The sequence below is a fragment of the Lolium rigidum genome, chromosome 7 (assembly GCF_022539505.1).
Source record: "Lolium rigidum isolate FL_2022 chromosome 7, APGP_CSIRO_Lrig_0.1, whole genome shotgun sequence".
NCBI classification, from domain to species: domain Eukaryota; kingdom Viridiplantae; phylum Streptophyta; class Magnoliopsida; order Poales; family Poaceae; genus Lolium; species Lolium rigidum.
The window spans coordinates 93,522,938-93,541,487 of record NC_061514.1 but is presented as its reverse complement, the minus strand read 5'-3'; positions in this window follow the sequence as shown (position 1 = coordinate 93,541,487).

Genomic DNA, 18,550 nt, shown 5'->3' with positions numbered 1-18,550 from the left:
GGTTAATACAATTATAGCATGGTATATAAACATTTATCATAAACATAAAGATATATAATAATAACCACTTTATTATTGCCTCTAGGGCATATCTCCTTCAGTCTCCCACTTGCACTAGAGTCAATAATCTAGATTACATTGTAATATACCTAACACCCATGGCATTCGGTGTTGGTCATGCTTTGCCCTAGGGAGAGCTTTAGTCAACGGATCTGCTACATTCAGATCAGTGTGTACTTTGCAAATCTTTACTTCTCCATCTTCGATGTACTCGCAAATCGAGTGGTAACGCAGCTTGATATGCTTCAGCCTCTTGTGTGACCTTGGCTCTTGTGCATTGGCGATGGCACCCATGTTATCACAGTAGATGATTAATGGGTCCAATGCACTAGGAACCACACCGAGCTCTACAATGAACCTCTTCATCCATACCGCTGCTGATGAAGCCTCTGAAGCCGCTATGTACTCCGATTCTGTTGAAGACTTCGCCACCGTGCATCGCTTCGAGCTTGCCCAGCTTACTGCAGCACCATTCAATATAAACACGTACCCGGATCGTGACTTAGAGTCATCGGGATCGGTGTTCCAACTTGCATCGGTGTAACCACTTACAACGAGCTCTTGGTCACCTCCATAACAAAGAAACATATCCTTAGTTCTTTTCAAGTACTTCAGGATATTCTTGACCGATGTCCGAGTGTTCCATTCCTGGATCACTTTGATATCTGCTAGTCAAACTAACGAGCATGTGCTATATCCGGTCTAGTACATAGCATGGCATACATGATAGATCCTATCTGCCGAGGCAAAGGGGATATTACTCATCCTTTCTCTTTCTTCTCGCCGTAGCCGGTCCTTGAGTCTTACTCAAGACCTTGCTCGGTAACATAGGTAAGAACCATTTCTTACTTTCGTCCATTCTAAACTTCTTTAGAATCTTGTCCAGTGTATGTACTGTGATAGCCCTATTAGGCGTCTTGATCTATCTCTATAAATCTTGATGCCTAATATTTACGATGCTTCACCAAGGTCTTTCATTGAAAAATTATTATTCAAATAACCTTTTACATTGCTTAATAGTTTTATATCATTCCCAATCAATAATATGTCATCTACATATAATATCTGGAATGCTACAGAGCTCCCACTCACTTTCTTGTAAATACAGGCCTCTCCATGACACTGTATAAACCCGAAGTCTTTGATCACCTTATCAAAGCGTCGGTTCCAACTTTTTGATGCTTGCTTCAATCCATAGATTGAACGCTGAAGTTTGCATACTTTGTCGAGCATTTTTAGGATCGACAAAACCTTTGGGTTGTACCATATACAACTCTTTCTCAATGTCTCCATTAAGGAACGCCGTTTTGACATCCATCTGCCAAATCTCATAATCGAAAAATGCAGCTATTGCTAACAAAATCCTCACAGATTTTAGCTTCGCTACAGGTGAGAAAGTCTCATCGTAGTCAACTCCTTGAATTTGTCGGAAATCCTTTGCGACAAGTTGAGCTTTATAGACAGTAATATTACCATCGACATCTGTTTTTCTCTTGAAGATCCATTTATTCTCGACAGCCTTTCGGCTATCGGGTAAGTCTACCAAAGTCCATACTTTGTTATCATACATGGATCCCATTTCGGATTTCATGGCTTCTTGCCATTTGTTGGAATCCGGGCTCATCATCGCTTCTTCATACGTCGCAGGTCCTCATCATTGTTGTCCACAATCATGACATTTAGACAAGGATCATACCAATCAGGAGTGGCACGTTCCCTTGTCGATCAGCGAGGTTCAGTAGTTTCCTCGTTCGAAGTTTCATGATCATTATCATTAGCTTCCTCTATTGCCGGTGTAGGCGGTACAGGTACGACTTCCGGTACTGCGCTACTCTGATCAACGAGTATAGATTCATCAATCTCATCGAGTTCTACTTTTCTTCCAGTCACTTCTTTAGTGAGAAATTCTTTCTCAAGAAAGGTTCCGTTCTTAGCAACAAAGATTTTGCCTTCGGATTTGTGATAGAAAGTATACCCTATAGTTTCCTTAGGGTATCCTATGAAGACGCATTTCTCCGCTTTGGGTTCTAGCTTGTCCGGTTGTAACTTCTTTACATAGGCTTCGCAACCCCAAACTTTCGAGAACGACAACTTAGGTTTCTTATTAAACCATAATTCATACGGTGTCATTTCTACGGATTTTGATGGTGCTCTATTTAAAGTGAATGCGGCTGTCTCTAATGCATAACTCCAAAATGATAATGGCAAATCGGTAAGAGACATCATAGAACGAACCATATCTAAGAGAGTTCGATTACGATGTTCGGACACACCGTTTTGTTGTGGTGTTCCCGGCGGTGTCAATTGTGAAAGTATTCCGCATTTCTTTAAATGCATGCCAAACTCATAACTCAGATATTCACCTCCACGATCAGATCGTAGAAATTTAATCTTCTTGTTACGTTGATTTTCTACTTCACTTTGGAATTCCTTAAACTTCTCGAAAGTTTTGGATTTATGTTTCATGAAATAGATATACCCATATCTACTCAGATCATCTCGTGAAGGTTAGAACATAACGATAACCACCGCGCGATGCTACGCTCATTGGTCCGCACACATCGGTATGTATGATTTCCAATAAGTCGTAGCTCGCTCCATCATACCAGAAAATGGAGTCTTAGTCATTTTTCCCATTAGACATGCTTCACATCTATCAAGTGACTCAAAGTCAAGTGATTCAAGTAATCCATCGGTATGGAGTTTCTTCATGCGTTTCACTCCAATATGACCAAGACGACAGTGCCACATATAAGTAGAATTATCATTCAATTTAATTCGCTTAGCATCAATGTTATTTATATGCGTATCACTACTATCGAGATCTAACAGAAATAAGCCATTCTTTTCTCGGTGCTCGACCATAAAAGATATTATTCATAAAAATAGAACAACCATTATTCTCGGACTTGAATGAATAACCGTCTTGCATTAAACAAGATCCAGATATAATGTTCATGCTCAACGCGGGTACAAAATAACAATTATTTAGGCTTAAAACTAATCCCGAAGGTAGATGTAGAGGAAGTGTGCCGACAGCGATCACATTGACCTTGGATCCATTTCCAACGCGCATCGTCACTTCATCTTTCAGTAGTCTTCGTTTATTCTTTAGTTCCTGTTTCGAGTTACAAATATGAGCAACCGAACCAGTATCAAATACCCAGGTACTAGAACGAGAACCAGTGAGATAAACATCTATAACATGTATACCATATATACCTTCTTTCTTCTTCTTGACAAGGCCGCTCTTCAGATTAGCCAGATACTTGGAGCAATTACGCTTCCAGTGTCCCTTCTCCTTGCAGTAATAGCACTCAGCATCAGGCTTAGAGCCGTTCTTAGGTTTCATAGGAGGCGTGGCAGCTTTCTTGCCACCCTTCTTGAATTTTCCCTTAGACTTGCCCTGTTTCTTGAAGCCGGTGGTCTTGTTGACCATCAACACTTGGTGCTCTTTCTTGATCTCAATCTCAGCAGACTTTTAGCATGCCAAAGAGTTCAGGTAACTCCTTGTTCATGTTCTGCATATTGTAGTTTATCACAAAGTACTTGTAACTTGGTGGCGATGATTGAAGGACACGATTAATCCCCAGTCCGTTAGGAATCACTATTCCCAAGTCACTGAGTTTCTTCGCATGCCCGGTCATGGCGAGCATGTGCTCACTAACGGAGCTGCCTTCTTCCATCATACAGCTGAAGAAATGTTTCGATGCTTCATAGCATTCCGCGGCTGCATGAGTCTCAAAAATAGTTTTCAGCTCTTTCATCAACTCATGAGGATCGTGGTGCTCAAAACGTTTTTGAAGATCGGATTCCAGACTGCACAGGATGGCACACTGAACTTGAGAGTACCGAGTTTTCCGAGTCTCGTAAACAGCTTTTACTTCATCGGTTTCAGTTTCTGCAGGAGGGTCACCTAGCGGTGCATCAAGCACATATTGCAGATTTCCGCCAGAGAGGAAGATCCTCACATGACGGAAGGTGAAGTTGCTACCGTTGCTCTTAAGTTTTTCTTTCTCTAGGAACTAGTTAAAATTGATTGGGGACGCCATCTCTACAACATATATTTGCAAAGGTTTAGACTAAGTTTATGACAAATTGAGTTCAAATTTTAATTCAACATAATTAAAAATCTAGGTGAACTCCCACTCAAAACAATATCCCTCGCATTGTCTTAGTGATCACACGAACCAAATCCACCGCACCTAAGTCCGATCATCACGAGACAAGGTGTGATTTCAATGGCGAACACTCAAAGTGTTCATCATATCAACCATATGATTCATGCTCTACCTTTCGGTATCACGTGTTCCGAGACCATGTCTGTACATGCTAGGCTCGTCAAGGCCACCTTAGTATCCGCATGTGCAAAACTGTCTTGCACCCGTTGTATGTACTTGTTGATTCTATCACACCCGATCATCACGAGATGCTTCGAACCGACAAGTCTTGGTAACGGTGCTACTAAGGATGAACACTTTATTATCTTGAGATTTTAGTGAGGGATCATCTTATAATGGTACCGTCGCGATCTAAGCAAAATAAGACGCATAAAAGGATTAACATCACATGCAGTTCATATGTGATATGATATGGCCCTTTTGTCTTTGCGCCTTTGATCTTCATCTCCAAAGCACGGACATGATCTCCATCATCTTCGGGCATGATCTCCATCATCGTCGGCGTAGCGTCAAGGTCAATGGCGCCGTCTTCATGATTGTCCTCCATGTAGCAACTATTACAACTACTTTGAAATACTACTCAACATGAAATTTAAAGACAACCATAAGGCTCCTGCCGGTTGCCACAATACAATAATGATCATCTCATACATATTCATCATCACATTATGGCCATATCACATCACCAAACCCTGCAAAAACAAGTTAGACGTCTCTAATTTGGTTTGCATATTTTACGTGGTTTAGGATTTTCGAGAGAGATCTAATCTACCTACGAACATGAACCATAACGTTGATACTAATGTTTTTAATAGAAGAGTAAATTGAATCTTCACTATAGTAGGAGAGACAGACACCCGCAAAGCCTCTTATGCAATACAAGTTGCATGTCGAACGAGGAACAAGTCTCATGAACGCGGTCATGTAAAGTTAATCCGAGCCGCTTCATCCCACTATGCCACAAAGATGCAAAGTACTCAAACTAAAGATAACAAGAGCATCAACGCCCACAAAACCATTATGTTCTACTCGTGCAACCATCTATGCATAGACACGGCTCTGATACCACTGTAGGATAACGTTGCATAGAAAACAAAAATTTTCCTACCGCGAACACGCAATCCAAACCAAGATGCAATCTAGAAGACGGTAGCAACGAGGGGATTATCGAGTCTCACCCTTGAAGAGATTCCAAAGCCTACAAGATGAGGCTCTTGTTGCTGCGGTAGACGTTCACTTGCCGCTTGCAAAAGCGCGTAGAAGATCTTGATCACGATCCCTCCGGCGCCACGAACGGGCAGCACCTACGTACTCGGTCCCACGTATAAGCCTCTTTAATATACTTCAACCTAATATATGTTTGTGTAGTTATTATTGTGTCCTGCCACGAATAAGCCTCTTTAATATACTTCAACCTAATATATGTTCGTGTAGTTATTATTGTGTGATCCATTCATGAAGTGATGTACTGCCCCTTCTCAGTTTACTAGTCTTCCCCGTATTCCTAGATCGTCAATTTAACCTATATAATTTAAATTATATAATGCAAAAATTATATCATTAGAAAATAGAACATCTAAACTTTCTAATGATATAATTCTTATAATATATAAATAATATTAACTTGATTAAAATTTACGACCTAGAGGTACGTGCACGCCTAATAAACTGTGAGAGAGGGAGTATCATGTACACGTACTCCAGCAAGTCCAGCATGTAGCTGGCCGTGTTCTTCTGAAACTGCACATGCGTTCCAATCTACCTAGATGTCAACAGGCTTTTCTTAACTTCAGAGTTCCAGCTTGTTGCTTGCTCCGGATCTCCAAAAAGTTTGGGACTTGGGAACTGTGTTATCTTAAGAACGAGTTCTATGCTCCTCTACGGCTTCGAGAGGTAAGGACCGTAATGTTTTTTTAGGTGGGAGCCGTAATGCTGCAGGATGGAGCAGTTGCTAACTTGCTACTTGTCTCTCTACACCATGTGATAGGGGCAAAATGAAAGGATCACAAGTAGTACTAGCAATTTGTAATCGTTTGAATACGCGGCATATCAAAAGCAATCTCACAAGAGCCATACAGTGACCGTGACTACGCTTCTACCCTACAGACTACGTACAGTAAACAAGTGACCGGTGCTGCAACAGGCCGAGACTCTGAAGTCTGAACTGACGCGGCGTCAGCACGACACGGCAACACTGAGACGCGGGTGCCGTTTTGTTGAGCCATCTTAATCGGATTGCTGTGCTACAGGTTGGAGCCTGGATCTGCCGATTATTCTCAAGATTTAGGTCAAAACCGGAACGATTCCCGGCCAAGTAAACTATACAGACACAGCCGTCTGAATTCTGATATCTAACAGTGAGATACTTCTGCTGCTGATTAAAGGAACCGCGGGGCAACTGTCAAAGATGCAAAAAAATGGCAAATGAGTTCCTTTTCTTCTTCTTTTGCTTATCATAATCAATGTGTCATGCAATCGCATCAAGATCACGGCAAGTACGCGTTGATCACTTTGTTTATCAGCTTGACTCAGTGTGCCCCTAGTTTGACAGTTTGTACTCCCTCCGTCGCTAGGCAATTTTTTTTTAGATAATGGACGCTTTAAGCAATTACACCCGATCTCTGCATAGTTAAGATGCACACAACCGTTCAACGAGTCTCAATAGTCTTGAAAAATAAAAGGAGACGAATTAAATAACAGGCAAAGTGAATGTAAAACGCCTAAAAAGAAGACGGAGGCCCAATCCATATAGGGAAAAAATATCCCTCACCGTGTCCTCCAACCGTGTATAGATCTCCGTAAAAAGGTCGGGGTTCTCCACCTTCTGTAGTGCAGACCATGAACGGAGAGTAGCTGTATATTTGTATATAACCTGCAGGAGAGAACAATTCTTGTCATTAAAAACTTTGTCATTTCTACACAGTCATAGCGACTATATCATGGCAAACGTCTCCACCCTAATAAACGTTCTAAATCTATGATCGATCCCATGGAGCCAATTACCAAAGATGTTGGCCAGATACAGATCAGAAGCTATTTGGATGCATGACCATATGGATCTGGCAAAGCGGTATTGGAAGAACAAGTGCTTAATCGTCTCATTTTGTTTACAAAAAACGCACTACGTATTCACATGCCAATTCCATCGCTAGGCGTTCTGAAAATTTCAAAACAGTGTGGCCATATATAAATAAGAGTACATTTGAAAAATTGTCCCTTTTTCAAGGAGGACTAGCGCACACGCCACTTTATTGCAAGGTTTTTATGAATTTCCATAAAATGAAATAAAAAGGACACACACAGAACATGGTTACATTTTCGATAAAAAGCATATATTAATATCGCGGAGATACCAATTACACCCAGCCTCTGCAACAATATCATGCCCTAATGACATAAAGGATGCACACAATAACAAAAAGGAGAGAAGAATTACAGAAAAGAAAAGTCCCGCTACAGAGATCGAAAACTTGAAACAACAACATTAACACCACCAAGACAACACCAGAAGATCAGTTTCTCCATAAGCGACGCCTCCAAGAAGGAAACAATGCATAAACGATGTCGTCGCCCGATCATGGATCTTAGGTTTTTACCCTGAAGAAAGTCCTCCCTCTCAAAACAATGCCTTCAACAAGAACATTGCCAGGCACAACCAATTAAGGCTAGACCTTAGATTTTCACCCTCAAAGGTAGAACTCTGAACTTCTCATGTGCAATATCCCCCACACATACAAGTCGTTGTTTGAAGTCACGAAGCTCCAAGCCAATTTCACCTCACCACCAAGATCCGACCACCATTGCTCTTCCACCGATCTCGGCTTTTATGACCTTCTCCGCCAGCACCATAGAAAGAAAACGAGCTCCATGATACTAATAGCCAGCGAAGCATCGAAGCGCTCCCTCTGAAACCAAACGGTCAGATAAAAAATATGGGTGCGCCCGACCGAAAACACCCAATCCAGCAATCTTCAGGCATTGATCGCACAATGAATTTCGCCGGCTGGACCTTCCGGAACACGCCAATCCAGCCAGCCCGGTGGGAAGAAGCTTCCGACCGATCTTCACTTGGCGCGAGAGAAATCCTAGGACAACCACCTTTATTAGGCAGAACGACATGCCCCTCGCCGCCGCCCGCCGGTCGACCTCATCGGCGGAAGAGGAGGCCGTCACCGACCACAGACCCGTCGACGATTCGTCCGCCGCCACCCCCAAAACAGAAAAAGGCCACCAACGTGAGCCGCCGGAAGGAGGGGGAGCAGAGGACTCACCGGCCACCACCAGGCACGACCAGGCCACCGAGAAAGCCGGATCCGCAACCTTCGGGGTCACCCCGCCGCCGGCCGCATCGCCGAGCCATCACCGGCCACCGCAGCCCTTTCCAAGGCAGCCAGCGTGACGCGCCGCATAACAACCGTGTGAGGCCGCCGCCCCGGATCCCACCCTGGATCCCACCACGATGGCCACCGACTAGCCCCGCCGCTGGCCGATCGTCACCACTCCAGATCCAGCGCCACCTCCGCGCGCGCGACGCGAGATGGAGACCTGCCGCCGCCAAGAGCTTCACGAGCTTTGCCCGCACGCGCGCGCCGGCAGCGGCAGGGAGGAGGGAGATCGGAGGAGGAGAGGAAGTGGTGGCGGTTGTAGAGCTCCGCCCGAGTCGCCCGACGCGGGGAGCGACGCGGGGGCAGTTTCCGTACGCGAGTCCGGCCTGAAGTGTATTTACATGACTGCTGTCAAGTGCTTATCCTATTTCTAAATGCCATCCAAACTGGTTTAACAAAGCATGTGTGGAAATTTTCAAGTGGTTGCACCCATAGTTCAGAAACTCTCGTGGTTCTGCACACCAAAGCGAGGACCACATACGGATCTAGTAAATAACTATATGTATAATCTGCAAAAAAAAAGTTAGAAGTTAGTTCCACACGGGTCAACATAAAGCTCTCACACCCACCTGTATATTATTCTTTAGTTGTTTGCTAATCCCCGCAGCCAGTTCCAAAATTAATTGATTTAGAAGTTAGTTGGGAAATATTAGAAGCTATACGCAAAGTTTCTGCAATGACTGCACAAATTTTAGTTCTTAATTCATTCGAAATAAATACTTACAATTGTGATTGGGGTTTTGCTTGAGTGTCCCCCCCTCCAAACTTTGGCCTCTATGGACGGCTAGGATTTTCCGATACCCATTCATATGCTAACTTATCCCTTTAACTTTGGTGGTGGATGGGGGTGGAGGGGAGACACTGGAACACACCCTGCTGTGTTATAGACCAATCGTAGTTTTAGCAACACGGATGTCCTCTTGTGTTAGAAAAATCCAATCTTATTAGCTTCTAAAAATATCTTATTAAGCATGAACATGTTTTAACCGTACATGAATAGTTAATATGAATGTGATGATAAAGGATTAAAAGTTTATTTCGCATCTGACATTAAATCATTTTGTATCAACTCACATTTGATAATATGCCGTTATCCCTTAAGAATACCATACACGTCCTTGGTAAAAAAAATGCCATACACATCATCACTCATTTCAACTCATAGGTAATATGAAAGGTTCCTCTACTAATCTATTACATACTATGCTCACAACTCAAATACCATAAAATATAAATTCCCGCATTAGCCATAGTAACATGTGAGAAAAAAATCATAGCCATACAAACTATTAATAGTTCAATGAATAAAAAGTAAGAAGCAAAATAATCAATAAAATATAATTTAGTTTTTAAGTAAGGAGAATGTTAAAAACTAGATTCGGTGATTCTTGACTGAAATTCATGGAATATATCATAAGAATATCATAGGCTCTGGAAAGAAGATATCTAAAAAAATTACAATTAATGTAGCAGTTATAATGTCTCGAAAGTGTGGTAGCTTTTCGCAAATGTTTCCAATTTAATTATGGGTTAGGAAGTGAGTCTAGCTCACATGACTAGGAAAATGGTGTTCAAACGAGGCGTGGACATTTCTAGGGTTGGGCTTTAGTAAACCCTACTTGATGCAACTATAAGTTTGGTCAGGCCAGCTTCACGCAGAAAACTAGAGATTGAGCCTAGCCCGACTATCAGGCTTTCGGCTCAAGCAGTCAAGGTTGTCCATGTCCATGTCTAGTATAAACCCATCACCCAGGTTTAAATCCTCATGGATGTGAATATGTATTGGTATGTACAATGTGAGGACTCTCCTTACAGTTTTGTTTAAAAACAATTTTATGAGTTTTCTTGAATTCAATCATGATACTTAAACCTTAGATTTCTCCATGTTAAGTAGTGTATAATTTTAACTTTCAAAAATATTTTCTAAGAATTCCTAGAATATTGTTTGAACTTCATGCTTCTTATATTTTATTTATTTCAAATTTAAGAGTTTATGTTCATCTTTTATTTCTTGATTATGCCACGAATTTTTCAGATTCTCTTTCATTCTTCGTGATCTGTTTCCTATTTTTTCTGCTATCTGTGGTAACTAGGTACGTCACGTGTACTAAAACCACCGCCATGCATGCTATCATTCAGTACCAAATTTGTCCAAGATGTTTAGTGTCAGTGTTGAGAAGTCAAATCTACAGTCTACCGATTGTGTAGACACGAAAACACCATTTTTTTCCGTAATGTTTTTGTGTCTGGGACATGGCCGATAAGTTCTAGATTCAACTCACTTAATCATGGATTGAGTTTTGGTGCCTGGCATGTCATGGATATGGATTGTCACAGGCTAAATATGGTTTTGTTCAGCAGAATGTTACACACTAGTTTCAGTTTGGCAGCAACTTATATGCACAAGTCTGACTAATTTGTACACTGGCACAGTAGCCAGCCGTCTTCTCTGGACGATTCTGACGAGGGCCATTGTATTGTTTCGTCGGTGGGAGCTCCGACACTGCCCCTCCAAGGCTCCAATAGTCATGAAATGAAAAGGGAAATAATGCCACGTTCTCGTGGCTGGCACTTCAAGGCTTCCATCCATACCTCTCATCTCCTGATCATGCCCTGGGACAGCTGCTTGACGCAATGGCGTCACCCGTTCACTCGTTTTTGTGGACTGGAGCTGGTACGGTCATCGTGCATGCACTCTTGCTCGTTTGCATTTCCGCGTACAAACCAAAATGACATTAAAATATCAATAATGCTAGACTAAGGAGGAACTTTGTTACGGGATTTCTCTACGGGATGAGAGCATCTCTAACACAACCCCAATAATTTCTTAAAGTGGATTCCTATATTTTTTTCACCTCTAAACTTCAGTCACCGGATTCGATCCCCAAAAATTTTGAGGACTAAATTTTTTTCATCGTCATTTTCAAATCTCCACACCACATGGCACACATCTATAATACAAACATGCATAAATATAATTTAAAATACATCAAATCAATCAAGTTAGCTCCAAAAGTGAGGCCATCACCATCTCGGCCACCTCAAAGAGCACTTTGTCCACCATCACCACCACCACCACTCTCTTGGGCCAAGATCTTCACACGAGCAATCTCCCAATATGCCCTAGCTTTCTCATGCAATGTGATTGGGTTCATGACCTCCGTCGGCTTCTGCGCACGCGGCCCGCTCAGCACCGGCGCCAGCGGCGACCGTCCCACCTTCCCCGACTTCGTCGTGGCCTTGAATGACTTGGAGGTGGTTTGGGCGGCCGCTACCGTCGACCGTGCCACGCCGGTGGTGCCAAACCATTTCCGCGGCGTCGGAGGATTCGTGAGGGTTGATTCCGGCGGCATCGCGTTGGCGGGAAACTCCGACGGGGCTGCGGAAGCAAGCTCCGGTGGCATTCCGGTAGGGGAAGGGAGAATCCCAGCGCCGGCCATGACTAGTGGCGGTTCTGGGCGGAAGGGTCAGCGGCAAGGCGGGAGTGGAAATTTTAGGAGTCGAGTTCGCGACTGAGTATATTGAAAGAGTGTGAGAGAGTGGGGAAAGATTATAGGAGTCAATATCCTATATTTGCTACTCTAACCGATTTTGTGGCTTCGGTTAGAGCCGCTTTCGCCAGTTAGAGGAGCAAATTTGCTCATCCGGCCACGGAAAGGGCTTCGTTGGAGCAATTCGGTTGGTGCTATTTTTTTCCCTCCCATCGTTTTTGGAACTAAAACCCCACCATCATCATCCACATTTGTCCGTAACTTGGATCCCGTAGAAACAGTCTGTAAGTGTAGCATTTTTGTTAAAATATGTATAACTGTATTATATATAGGGGCACCGTAGAAGGACATATATTGCTAAACATGTGTCAATAAACACAATCTACATCCAAATATTACGCCGAATTCACAAAACCAGCCATATATATCTCCGTGGATCCTCCTCCCATCTGCACGGATCCTGAATTCCTGATCTGGCCACCACGCGATCCAACATGGCTGCTTGACAAAAATCAATTAGGAATTTAGGATACACTGCTAGCTAGTGGGTTCACCTACGTGGGTGCAGCCTGCCAATTGGCCGTGAATGGTCCAGCTGAAAATTCTGTTGCCCTTTGTGTTCGTGTATATAAAAGCATTCGTCCGTGGCACTGATCTGCTCCGAATTAATATTCATCCACTAGATCTATTATGCCTTGCTTCAGAAGAAACTCGCGCATTATCATTCGGCAGTTGGGATCGTGGGACAGATCGGGTCTTCCCTCCCCGTTTGTCAAGTCGTATCCGCGCGTATATAGACTGTATTTTTTAAAAAAAATATCCTCAAAGATGTACCATATTTACAAGATTTAAAGGGTTACATGATACAAACAGAATGCTAGACATTTTACAGAAAAATCCACACCAACCAAACGACAAGAACTCACGTTGTACCATCTTTAGCCAAGAATGGCTAGGAGGCGGCTAGGAGGGACACCAAGCTTCTAAGCAACGTCACAACCGAAGAATGAAACCTCACGAGACTGACTAGAAGTCTGTTTTTTTTTTCGAAAAGGGGGAAAAATCGCCCCAGCCTTTGCATCCAAAGGATGCTCACGGCTTTTTATTAGATTATTCGCAAACCTTACAAGAATCAATACAAAAAATCAACCTTGAAGCCACCTCACTAGACCTACAGTGGGATGAAGGGGGTGACAATACACCAACTGACATCATCCAAAAACCAAATGCCTTCCCAAACCGTCCAATAGCAGGTGAGAAGCACATCCATTCAAGCAGACTCTCCGCACATGCCAACGTACACGTCACGGAAGTTGCTACCACCGTCTTCCTCGACTCCATCTTCAAGAGAGATCATCGCATTAACCTTGCAAGACCTGCCGTCGATGCCACCATGACGCCAGACGGCTCCGCCATCCTGCACGCATATATCATCCCGCATCTGTTGTCGATACCCTGCAGCACCATGCCACCGAGCCTCAGCGCCAACAATGTGGTAGATGAATACCACTCCACCGACATCCGTCAACATCCAGCAGCTGCTCCAAAAACGATGCCCCAAGAGGTAGAACAACGCAGGGCGCGTCGCCATCATCCGGTCCGGGAGACCCGGACCTAGGGTTTCCCCCGGAGCAGCATCGCCCATCCACAACTAGACTAGAAGTCTGTAACTCTGGGAAAGCACGAAACAAAGCATCGCCCATCCACAACTAGCACACTAAGGAGTCCATGAACCCCCTAGGAAACAGTCCTAAGGAGGGAACGACATAACCGCAGAGCTGCCCGATCCAAAAGCGAGATCTAGGGTTTATCCTGGCACTTGAGGCGGGAAAGCACGGGCAGAACCATGACGATGCCTCCAAAAACATATTGGTGCCTGTGGGCATCGACGCTGATGCCAGCTTCGCATAGGGCTCACAAGCCTGCATCGGCGTCGTCCCCTTATCACCTAGGGCTGTACGACGCCGGTGGGGGGTGGGCAGCACCGGTGACAAGATAGTTGATCCAGACTGTATTTATTTTTCAACCCTTTTGTGGCTGTGTGGTTAACTAGCATGCCACGCCAAGAACGAAGAGGAGTTTTTTTTTTCGAAATGAGAACGAAGAGGAGTTGGTGCATGTTATTATCTTAACACACCACGCCTAGCTCATGCATGCTGTACACAGTTGATTAATCTAGCTTTCCCTATGTATGGGACTTCCGAGATGAGAAAGTCTACTTGCAGATGGAGTTTAAGTTGAGAGCCATCACTCAGCTGGACCGGAATGCTTCGGTACGCGCTGTCTCGGTGCTGTCCTGGAAATATTCGCAAGTAGGGCTGTCGTCCTCCATGGATCTGGCTCCGGTTTCTTGGTTCAAAGGTGCGAGAACGAGGGCTCTGATTTTATATAGCTTGCTCATACTTCTGGGCAACACGTTTACACTGGTCGTTGAACTTATTGTTAAGTAAGTGCATATGCATGCACATGACCGCTGCGTAATTAGGTGTGTATATGTGATGCATCGGACGTTGGTCATATATTACTTGCAGAGGCTTATCCTGTGCTAGTTTCTTTTTTCTCAAAATGGGGATATGCACCCAGGCCTTTGCATCAGACAATGTATACAAGTTTATTACATGTTCCAATTGTAGTCCTTCTCATGTTATTAAAAATAATGTTATTAACATGAGAAGTACCAACTTCTTTTTTAAAGTTGGTACTTCTCATGTTATTAAAAATAATGTTGTCTCTTACATGTCTAAACAGATCAACATAGAGAAGAAACAAAGCAAGAGCCTTGTTCTCATCTATCAATGCCGCCTCTAAGAAAAACCTAGCGCCGCCTCCACCACTGCCTCCTCCATAGACCGGTCCCCCCTCCTCCGGATGGCCTCGCTGGCGTCAGGAGGGGTGGAAAACCTAATCTATGAGTGAAGTTTTCTATAAAAGTAGTATTTTTATTACAATAGGGTAGGTCTTTTTAGCCATTTTTTTGTTGGCCTCAGCCTCAATGGAGATGACATCATCCACAATAAGTGGCATTTGATCCTTCATTTAATGATGAAATCTCCTTCCCAACGTCAATAGTGGTGTTATAAGATTAAATTTCTTTAGGTATGGGCCTTCAGTCTTGATTAGCCAGATCGATTTTGGACGTTTTCATATGGTTCCATGATGAGGACTGCCCTCATAATATTTGGCGTGGCTACTACCTCCTCGACAATGGTGATTCGTATTCTCGTCTCCCCATCAACATCAACCAAGATGTTCGGTCATTTTGCCATGGCATGATGGTGTTACTACTTTTGTCGATTGGGATTGACTACTTTCATGGTTGCGCTGGTGCGGTAGCCTTGACATTGCAGGTTAAAATAAAATTCTGCGAGATTGTGTCGATGGTGATTGACTATTTTCATAGACGCGTGCGTGCTCGTAGCCTTGGCATTGCAGGTTTAAAACTGTGAAAGATCGAACCACATTAATGTTTTTTCTATTTTTAGTAGGATTGTCAACTTCCACGGGTATATGTGTAAAAGTCTAGTGTGGCCATTCATCATGTCCATCTATACATAGACTCAACCGTAAAAACACTGGTCGTATTTAATTTCTAGATGAATATATTATTTTCATCAGGTAGATGAAATCCCATTAATTATTGTTTGGCACAAGTGCAACCATCGCGCCCGTTTATTAACATGTAACCCCCTCCTGAAACCGGTATTTTGAGGAGTTTGAAATAACACATTGGAAAACAAATCATCTTTCCGTTGTTGCACGATGCTATAAGGAGATGCATACTGCTAGTTTAGGGATGTCTCCCCAAGCAAGACATCCGCCTTGCCTCAAACTTTTCCAAAATAGTGAATTTGTGGGTTTTGCGTGAATCCGATATAAAGTTTCATTATTGAGGTACTTGTTTTGTAGCAGCTCCTACCATACTCTATTCTCATTGAGAAGTCTGAAAATAAAATTAATTGCTTAGTAAACATCTATTTTGAGTTCTAGTACTTGTACCTCCATACCTAAACCTCACGGATGTTCAGTTCAAAAACTTAATTCCACCTAGTTAAACAATATTTATTTTAAGTATCATATATTTCCAAAAGAAACTTGATTTGAAAAGATCTACTCTTTTTATCCCCCACTCCTTAGGTATCTCAATAAATACAACATAAACACTGGCATGCTTGTCAACACAGAGTTTATCAAAGCAATTCAATCGACATGTAAGAGAAACTTGCTTTTACAACAACTATTGGCAAACCACGTTTCGGCATGTTGTGCATTTCCGAGTTTTTCTTGATGGATTGGTATATATCCGAAGGTACCAAAAAATTAAGAACGAGCTTCACGATTTTTTTGCTTATATTGTTATTCATCATCCTTTGCTTTGCTAAAATAAAACATCTCCTATGGAAATTAATTTTTAGTCCTGAAGTTTTTTTCAAAGTTAGAAAAAATCAATTTTGTGCAATGGCCTTCTCAAAGCCGTGTTCAGTGAACAGAACCTGTCATCAATATATTTTGAGACACAAACCTCACCCACCACAAGGTGACGGATGAGTCCCCATACTTGAGCATCCTCTTATTCCTAGCAATGGGGATTGCCAACATATCGGCGAATATATTGAAAGAATTGGGGATAAAGGGTCGTCTTGTCTCAACCTTTTTTCAAGTTTGAAAATAGTGTCCAATGTTATCATTAACCCTTATTTCCATACTACTTGCTTGAAAGAACTTTGAAATCCAGTCACACCAGTGAGGCCCAAAACCCCTAAATGCGCATGGATTGCAACAAAAGGTTCATTTAACTCTATCATATGTCTTATCGAAGTCTATCATTAAAATACCACTGATAATCCCAAGTGCATGGGATAGATGTAACATAATTTAATAAGTATTGAGAGTCATACCCACGAGGAGCTAAAGGTAAACCACTATTAGGTAAGTTCCTACAACCCTCTTATATATGTTCGTCCATGTAATGCAAATAGCTTAAATGATGCAAGGTTATTGTTACTGGACACTATTGATCTAGAAACCTACAAACTATTTAAATTAGAGATCTTAAACCTAAAGATGTGTGAAAGGTGTGAGCAAGTGGTAACCCGGTAACCCTGGGGAGTAAATGTTCTAGAAAAATATTTATTTCATTTTCAGATCTCATTCTAAGAGAGAGACAAAATAGAAAAGGCTGAATTTAATTTTCTACATTTCCCATGAAAACCATCCCGGTTATGGGTCATCTGAACCGTCCTCTCCAGTTGAGTAGCGGGGTGATATTCTATATCCCACTGAAGGCAATGACATCATCTAAGCTCATAGATATAATCACTGAACAATGTCGATGTCGAGGTGGAGAAACCTCGCCATCAGCATACCCACTTGGCACGCTTGATCGTTGCCGGAGGCGGGTGGAGAGCTCGTGCCTAAATATCAAAATAGTATTATCCCCACAAGGGTGACTCTAGGGTTTATATCTAACTCTCGGGGAATGGAGTAAAGAGTCATCTCTCCCTCTCTTCTTCTAGCAAAATAAAGTAAAGCCTTGCATCCCCAACTCTACCGTGTGGTCGTCAAGCACAAGGTTTTGTGCAAGTAAAAGTAAACAAAGTAGAAAATAAAGTAAACTAAACAACTAAAGCAACTAAGTAAAAGCGGTAAAGGTTTGTTTGTTTTGGAGTTTTGTATGCAAATAAAAAAACATAAATATTTTTGTATTTTCGGATTAAAATAGTCCTGCAAATAAAAAGTAAGATAAATGCAATGGAAATGTGTTTCTTATGATTAAAATTGGACCAAGGTTCATGGGTTCAATTGACTATTCTCTCTTTTAAGTTATAGTGGACAATAACAATTCATCAATGAGATATGAAGAAAATAACTTTAACATGTATAAGATAAGTATTCATATGGGCATCACGTCCTAACATAGACATGATGTAACACATCTCTCTTATACTCCACAAGACAGGAAAAACTTCAAGCAATTTGTATTAAGAATTAATAGAGTATAGCCATAAGTACTTTGACATGATGTTTGAATATCAAATATGCTAACTTGAACAAATAAGATCATTACTTTTGTCATGTAATGAACATAGCACATGCATTTACTTTATCCCTAGTAAGATAGAAAAAGAAAAGGCAAAGCCATAATAGATCATGAATTTGTTATCACTATTCAATCACTAAAACCATGCTATTCCATCTAACACACACATCACCCCACACACGTTCTTCCATACAAGTTGGATCAGAACGCGGTACATAATATGCATCTATCAATACATCTTACACAAAGTATATCAAAATATCATAGCATAATATTAGAAAATAAAGATCCACCACATAGGTATTACAAATATGGCCATAATCATGTTGGCCCTCATAAGGTACTAACATCTATGAAGAACATGAGAAAAATAGATCAAGCAACTGCCACAAATAC